Genomic DNA, 9,371 nt, shown 5'->3' on the forward strand with positions numbered 1-9,371 from the left:
TATGAGAAGAAATTCATTTGCCCCAATTTAACCAAGAAATTTATAGAAAAAAAGGAAGTTGAAGGATAAACAGTGTTTTTTTAAAGAAGAGGATGATTCATTGTATCCACAAACTATGAAGTATCCCCCAGAAATGGGAAAGATTGCAGCAAAGTAGAAAATATTTTGAAACAGCGTAGTTACCTGTTCTTTAGGAATAGAGATCCTTGTACACAAGTAACACTGTGTAATCCCATACGTACTGATTTTATTGCAGTAACATTTTTGGCAGGTTGGTTACTACTGTGTGAAATCACGAATAATTTAAGGCAATGATCTATTCTACGTAAGACTTGGTTAAGAAACAGAAGACTTTAAACAAAATTTGAGGTCCGGGAGTGGCTGTGCTTTTTACTATACTGTTCAGCAGAAACTGAGGAGTGTGAATGGGACAAAAGAAGGTGGTTTTGGAGCTGATTCAAAAATGTGCTTTCTGAACGGGAAGGGAGATGAGGGTCTTGGAAGATGCTCTGCATGTGCTCAAGTGACATTTGAAGAGCAAATCTCACACTTAAGGGTACCAGTCCTAAACAAGGACTGTGGAAAACCTCATGTCTTATATCATGTTTATTATAATGTTTCTAATGAAGGAAGAGTGTTTACACAATGCTCCTGGTACTCTCAATGCTGCCTCCTACTTGTTCTTTTGCCCTCCATGAATCCACTCTGTCTAATAAAAACCTAGAAATTGCTTGTTTGAATTTTATATAAAAATACTAAATAAAATGTATCTCAAAAATGGCTACTATTAACTTTCTATGGATGTGTGTGTGTCTATATATACACATATAATTTGAAGGATAACTTCGAGAAATATTTGAGGTAACAAACTGTATGTTTAGTTATATTTAACTGTTAAAAATTTTTAATCACAAACCCTGTGAAATTGAAGTGTGTTATGCTACTAATATTTGCATTTTATTTGGTTTTTTTCTTCCTGTATACATCAATAAATTTCCAGTGAAGGAACATAATACCTGAATAAGCAACCCTGCAGAGGTTTTTGTGAGAATCAAATGGGCAAAGCACAAATAGATAACTGGAAACTATAAAATCATGCAATTATAGTGGGTAACAAGGGAGGTAATGTAAAATATGGTGATGAGAATGATACTGATAAAGATTAAAATTTACAGCTACTTTTAAATGATATGTTATATCCAGGCATGCACTTTTTTTTAATGTTTTGTCTAATTGATAGTTTTAATATCTCACATATCTTTAGGTTTGTTTTATAGAAAAGATATAAGTTTAGTTAGTTAAATTTCTTATTCCAAGCTTACATTACCTGTGAGTAAGTGAGCTAAAATTATAATTAGTTTTAAACATAAACACTCTCTGGTGTACTTCTGTAATGAGCAGGATAAACACGTTCTCATTGCAAAACAAAATTTAAAGGACATATGCTTATAATCAGTCTCTGTCTTTAAAAATATCTGTCTATCGAATTACCTATTTATTAGTGTTGATTCCTCATTTTAAAACCTCATGGAATTATATTAATTAGAAGCATGCAAACATACAGACATAACAAATATTCACTGCGTAGTCTAGATCTCTTTATGCTGCTAAAATGTGGTTCTTAAACAGCATATCTTCAGAAATTAAAAATACACATTACTTGATTATTACATACTATCATTATTACCTAAGTTAGTACACTAATATAAGCCATATGTAATCTTTTGTCTCTTCCTTAGAAGAAATTGTGGAAAGCAAGGAATGTGGAATGTCGTGTAGGCTTCTACGTAAGGATACTGCAGACAAATATGTTTGTCTAGACATGAGAGGACACACTTCTGGGTAATGTGATTCTGACTCTATGAAAGCCGTTTTACAACGCTGTCAATGCTAAGTAACTGATGGTAATGCAAAATAATCTTATTGTAGACTTATAGATGAATGTATGATCGGCCAATTTTTAGGAACTACAATTGACTTCACGTAGCTAACGTACTCAAAGATCTCCCAGTATAACTGACCGGGTAACCTGGTTTACTGTTTTCCCAGCCTTACACATTGAGTGAGGAAAGTTCATTTGGGGAAGGTACAACATCTTAGGATATTTTAGGGACCTAAGAAGGTAGGAAGTGATGTAATGTTCTGCAAACCTATTGGCGAGTGTCTTGTGTTTTAGAGGATGCCACAAGTCTAATCTGAGATTTTTCTATAACTCTTCCAGCAAGGCGAATTCAAGGAGGCTTCTCTGGTGAATCTGCAGCCTTACTGTACCTCTGTAAATTATCACACCAGCTTTGTTTTATGATCAAGAATGATCTTTGAGAATAGTTTTGATGAAAATTGAGGAAGGTGTAGGATATAAAAATCTGTGCTTTAGTGGAAAGCATTATCTAGAATTTAGAGGATACTCTTTATGTCTTCCAACTCCATCACTAGGTCACTACATGGCTTTGAATAACTAACTTTACATCTCTGCAATTCAGTTTTTTTTATCTTTTCAATAATGAAACTATATATTTAAAAACTATATGTTCTATAATATATATGGATCACTGATGCTTTTTCAGTATTTTATTTTCAACTATAAATATAAAAATAGGAGAAATATATGCAATGAAACTAATGCATATTGACTTCAAGAGATGGTTATATGTAATTCATTTTGAAATCTGGGCCATATGTGAATGGTTTTATTCATCATATAGAATATATAGATATATCTACAGTCTGAATGGACAACAGATCATATGGATGATCCTTTGCAAGTGGATTCTCCAAGGTAGGGACCATTATGTAATGAGAGTTAGACATGTATCGGATTTCATTCAAAGGCTTTTACAGACCATTTTTGGAGCATAATGTCTGTGGTTGTTGTTGGGTAAAGTGAAAATGCAGTAAAGTCATTACATATGAGAATGCAAAAGAACATGTCAAAATGAGTAAATACTGAAATAACTATTTGTGTTCTAAGAAACTTCTCACATGCATTCTTGACCTTCTACCAACTAGATAGATTTTCTATTTTAATGACTTCAATTTATTTTTTTTCTTTCTTACTTTTCATTTCTTTTTTGAGTTGGTGAATAAAAAGTGATCCACCCTTATTTCAGATTCATTACTTTGAAAGATTTAATATTTGAGGGATAAGATAGGATAGGTGAAGAATGCATTTTGAGGGATGGATGGATAGATAGATGATAGATAGATAGATAGACAGACAGACAGACAGATGGATAGATGGGTAGATGGATAGATGGGTGGGTAGGTAAGTAGATAGACAGACAGACTAGATAGATACATAGACAGACAGACTAGATAGATACATAGATAGGTAGATACATAGAGCAATCTGGAATCCAGCTATTCAACTATATATTTTAAGGTAAAATCACTTCAAATCTCTGAATCTTAATTTTATCACCTAAGAAACGTCTCGTAGTAAAACAAGTTTACACCTTCACTTTCTCTTCCGTGTAGGACATGGATCAGATTCAGGGATGTGTTTCCTCCCCCCAAAAAAACCGTTACTGGAATTTTTTTTTTCTGCTAGCTTTTTCCTCTTATGTATGTCATTAACGCTGATGCATAGATTTACATGTTTTTAAAGATATTTAAAATAGCAAAGCAATTGAAATGTTTTGTAAATGGAAATAGGTGATTGTTCTTGCAGTGGATTAAAACAAAATTAAAGAGTAAATGAAGCTATTTGTTTTTATTTTTACCCAAGGAAAATATGTCCTCTTCACATTAGACGTTGAAGTATTCAAGGCTGATATTTTCAACAATTAAGATTATTTCCCTGTCAGATGCAGGAGTCTTTTATGTAACATCACAACCAAATACCAGAACAGCGTGTAACATGAATAACGCAAAAAATGCTCCATTGGCAGTCATGATACAGAGAATCAAATATCAGATATAATGTGCCTTTCATTATTTCAGAGTGTGAAAATTAACTACCTGATGGAAACTTTTTCACAGCCTTATGTAATATACATGAGATGAGATGATGATAATTCCATTGGTAATTTCAAATATTATATTTTTACCTATCAACAATTAAGTTACCAATATAAATTGTATAATATGGGAGAGTCTGATATATGTCAGGTTGAATCCAAATGACATTTGTAACAAAAATGATCCCTGAATTTTTCATGGCAAGCTGTTTTATAGGCCACATATTATTAGAAGATCATTTCTCCTGCACGTGTTCAGAATGCTGTCGTATGTTTTGTACAATATATTTGGAGTTGAAAATACAGAATAATTTCAGTTACATTTAAATTATATTTTTGACTTTATTGTGGTAAACATACATGCTATAAAGGGTATCATGTTATCCATTTTTAAGTGTGCAGGTCAATGACATTAAGCACATGGGTAGCATTGTGCGGTCATTACCAACATCACCCCAGAATATTTCTATGTTACCCAGCGGAAACTGTGTACACAGTAAACAGTAACTCTCCATGCCTGCCGCCTCCCAGTCCTTAGCCACCGCCTTTCCACTTTCTACTCTATTTCATCTCTGTGAATTTGCTAGGAACATAGATGTACAAATATCTGGTCTATCCTCTGCCTTCAATTATTTGGACATATATGCAGAACTGTAATTGCTGGATCATATGGTGATTCCATGTTTTTTGTTTCGTTTTGTTCATTTTTTTTAGATATTGCCGTAGCATTTTCCACAATGGTTTAATCATTTTGAATTCCCACCAGCATTCCATTTGCTCATTTCTATTTCTTCACATCCTTTTCAACACTTGTTCTTTTCTTTCTTTCTTTTTTTTCAAAAGAAGCCATCACCAAAGGGTGAGATGTTCTGTCTCATTGTGGTTTTGATTTGAATTTTCCTAATAATCAATGATGTGGCTCATCCTTTCCCATGTTTATTGGCCATTTGTATATCTGCTTTGGATAAATATGTATTCAAGTTCTCCCTCCACTATTAAATTAGTTTTTTGGTTGTTGCTGAGCTGTGTAGTTCTTTGTATATCCCCTACCTCAGTCCATCATCCGAAGCGTATTTTGCAAATATTTTTCCATTCTGTGGCTTCCTTATTCATTCTCCTGATAAAGTTCTTTGATGCACAGAAGTTTTTAATGTTATAAAGGTCAAATTTATTTCTATGTTTGTGGTTGTTGCACATGCTTTTAGTGTTATATCTAAGAAAGAACAGCTAAATCCAATGCCATGGAAACATTTCCCCTATGGTTTTACCTCACAGTTTATACTTCCAGCTCTATATTTAGATCTTGGATCCAGTTGAGTTAATTCTTGTGTACGGTATAAGGAAATGGTCCAATTTCATTCATTGGACCAGGATATGCAGTTTTGCCAGCAACATTTGTTGACAAGACATCCCCATTGAATGGTTTTGAGATGCTTATTAAAAATCATTTGCCTAATACGTGCAGGTTTTGTTTTCTGGTTGTCAATTTTATTTTGTTGGTTTACTTCTGTCTTTGGCAGGTGCTGCACTATTTTTATTACCATAGCTTTGTAGTAGGTTTTGTATCAGAAACAGTAAGTTCTATTCTTTTTTAAGATTCTTTTTGCTATCCTAAGTACCTTGAGATTTCATAAGAATTTTAGGGTGTATTTTTGTATTTCTGCCAAAAAAAACCTTATTGGGGTTATGATAGACATTTCATTGCATCTGTTGTTTACTTATGGCAGTACTGACATCTTAATAATATTTAGCCTTCTAACCCAAGAGCAAAGAATATTTTCCTATTTGTTTGCCTTTTCAATTTCTTTCAGTCATGTTTGGCAATTTTCAGTGAACAAGTTTTTGCCTTCTTTGTTAAGTTTATTCCTAAAATTGTATTCTCTCTCATAGTACTATAAATACAATTGTTTTCTTAAATTCTCTTAGTATTGTACATTATTAGTTTATAGAATTACAACTGATTTCATATCCTGCAACTTTGCCTTCTTTATTAGCTCTAATGGATTTTTGGTGGAGTCCACATTTTGCTACATGTAAGATCATGTCATTCGTGAACTAAGGTAATTTTACTTCCAGGATTATATGTAAATTAGAAGTGACAAAAGTGGACATCTTTGTCTTTTCTTCCTCTTAAAAGAACAGTTTTCAGTCTCTCACCATAATGTTAATTGTAAGTTCGATTTTTAATTGTGACTTCTGCTCTATGTCACTTTAATATTTTATTCAAGTAAAACAAGAATTGAGCTCAATAGCCCACAACACAAAACAATGATGTCAGAACCCAATCCTGCTCATCCACAAGGCAAATATTTTATATTATTTTAACACTTTTCTCCTCTATTTATCCTTGTATTTTTCTCCCATCTGTCTAACTTCTCATGTTTAATTACTAAACATCAATACCATCTGTCGCCACCTACTCTGGTCACTGTGAATGGAAACATTCCCCTTCCACATACCACCACCTTCACGTCCTTTTCTCTCTCTGTATCTTTTCAACATAGTTACATTCCACTTTGTGTCTGGGGCTAGCTAGGTGGAGTGCATTCTTCCACCTTCTAGCATACATTACTAAAACACAAAAATATAACTTATTGTGAAACCTGATGAATTTCAGTATTTATATAAATATTTATTTTCATTATTGGTATTTTCTTAGTTAAGACTATTTTAAGACGATGTATTTATAGGCAACATTGAGAATTTTCAGAAAATATTTTCAAGAAAACGTAGAATTTTCAAGAAAATACTTTTCAATATTTCTCAATTATTTTTCTGCGTTCTGTTCATGTGGTTTATGTTGGTTCATTATATCAATTCTGAAAAACATTTTTCTTTGATATTACCAACTCCTTTCTTATTTGTAATATGCATTTCTAAGAATGACAACAAGCATTTATTGGTTGCACTGTATTAATTCTCTAATTATCTTCGAAAACAGCAAAACTTTTACATTATTATTGCTGAATTTTCTTTTAATTCTGGTAGATTTTTTTCACTTAGTCTTTAAATTTGCAATCTTTTATGTCAATCATTATTTTTTTAATTTGCAAGAGACTTTGTTAACTTAGACTTTCTTTTCTATATCCAATGATATTTATATTGCAAAATGATAGTGTCCCATACTTCCTTGAACATAAAAATCCTATTTTTAAAAATGCATCATTTTCTACATTTTTCCAACCATTTACCTCGTTGCATATTTGTTTATGAATATATGCATGTGTGTGCACGTGTGCATATTCCTTGTTCATGTTTCAGACTTCATTAAGAGTCTGTTAATATTTGTTTCTAAAAAAAGCATTCAAAATTAAAGCACTACATAATTTGTAGAGCTTGATCACTTTAAATGTCTCTAGGGAATTCTGTCTACCACCTGCTCGAAGAAGACTCCTAGGATGTCATTTTTTTTTTCCATTTAAATGACCAACCATTCCTCTGTCCAAATTGTTTCTTTCAAAGAGTTCTAAACTATTTCTTCTCTTATTGTGCCTTAGGTTCACCTGAACTCTTTTAATTCATAACATATCTATTTTTGAAAAATCGTGATAGTTGGGTTTGAACAGGGAGATATTATAAATACATATGCTTAAATTTATATCTAATTGAGAATTGGAAAGAACTTCATACACACAAAAAAATAAAATAAAAGGTAAAAATTAAATAAGATGAAGTTCCATAAAACAATGATTACCGTATAAGTATTGGAGAAACAGAGAGACATAAAACGGATGCTGTTTGGGAAAGCTTACACAGATTCATCAAATCTACAAGGGGGGAGGTGAATATATACTCAGGCAAAGGCTCTACTTTAACTACATCATTAAGATATTTATTGAAAAGGCTGAAGAGAGGGACTTTTGGTAAATAATACTTGACAATAAGAATGCATTTTAGACTTCACAAAAGAAAAACCAAATTAATGCCTGGCTTACAAGAAGCTTGATTTAACACTTCTGAGTGAAGAAGACTAAAAAGAAAGTGGCTTCTCAGCATAGCTGATAGGTTGCTACAGTTTTAGAGGTAAAATTGGGAAGGAACATGGAAGAGAAATCATACATTGATGGCAGTAAGCATTTATCCATAATAGAATCCTATAATATTTAATTTACATTGATTTCCAATGAATAAATTTTGAATATGACATCTGAGTTTGGTGTCACTTGAATTTGAAAAAGTATGCAGTAAAACATACTTACCCCAACAATGTTACAATAAAATGGTTTTGTAATGTTAAAGGTTTCTTGGAAAACATTTTGGTCAAAAATATTTACATCTTCATATTTTAATCTTCAGCTCAAAAATAAGGCTACGTTTTTCTAAAACTGATAAGTTCTTAATTTAAGAGCTAAAAATTTGAATACTATACTGTCTGAGTAAATAATAAAAATATCTTATTGTTTAAAACTTAACTTACTCTTTTATCTACCTTTAGGAAAATTTATATGAATGCTCCATGGAAAATTATAATCAAACATCAATTGATTTCATCGTATTGGGATTGCTCCCCTCTTCAAGAATTGGCCTGTTTCTTTTTACTCTCATTGTTCTCATTTTCCTAGTGGCTCTATTTGGCAACCTCTCCATGATCCTTCTCATCTGTCTGGACACTCATCTTCATAAACCCATGTACTTTTTACTTGTCAGTTATCCCTAATTGACCTGAACTACATCTCCACCATTGTCCCCAAAATGGCCTCCAATTTCCTGTTTGGAAACAAGTCTATCTCCTTCATTGGGTGTGGGATTCAGAGCTTCTTCTTCTTGACTTTAGCAGGAGCGGAAGGATTGCTTTTGGCCTCCATGGCTTATGATCGTTATGTGGCCATTTGCTTCCCTCTGCACTATCCCATGAGGATCAGCAGAAGAGTGTGTGTGTTGATGATAACAGGATCTTGGATAATGGGCTCTATCAACTCCTGTGCCCACACCACGTATGCCCTCCACATCCCTTACTGCAGGTCCAGGGCCATCAATCATTTCTTCTGTGATGTCCCAGCCATGCTGACTCTGGCCTGCATGGACACATGGGTCTATGAGTACACGGTGTTTGTGAGCACCAGCCTCTTCCTTTTGTTGCCTTTCATTGGGATTGCATGTTCCTACGGCCGCGTTCTCCTTGCTGTCTACCGCGTGCGCTCAGCAGAAGGGAGGAAGAAGGCCTATTCAACCTGCAGCGCCCACCTCACTGTGGTGACTCTCTACTATGCGCCCTTTGTGTACACTTATCTGCGCCCAAGATATCTCAGATCTCCAGCAGAGGACAAAGTTCTGGCTGTCTTCTATACCATCTTGACCCCAATGCTCAATCCCATTATCTATAGCCTGAGAAACAAGGAGGCGATGGGAGCTCTGAGAAGAGTAATTCAGCAAATCTGCTTTGTGAAAATGTGGACAGAAATTTTGCATTAG

General features: G+C 33.6%; 1 pseudogene; it reads left to right on the plus strand.

The window, feature by feature from the left end:
* Positions 1-8,373: 8,373 nt before the first annotated feature.
* LOC105093525 (olfactory receptor 2L2-like) lies at positions 8,374-9,371 on the plus strand (annotated as a pseudogene).

The sequence above is a fragment of the Camelus dromedarius genome, chromosome 3 (assembly GCF_036321535.1).
Source record: "Camelus dromedarius isolate mCamDro1 chromosome 3, mCamDro1.pat, whole genome shotgun sequence".
Lineage (NCBI taxonomy): Eukaryota > Metazoa > Chordata > Mammalia > Artiodactyla > Camelidae > Camelus > Camelus dromedarius.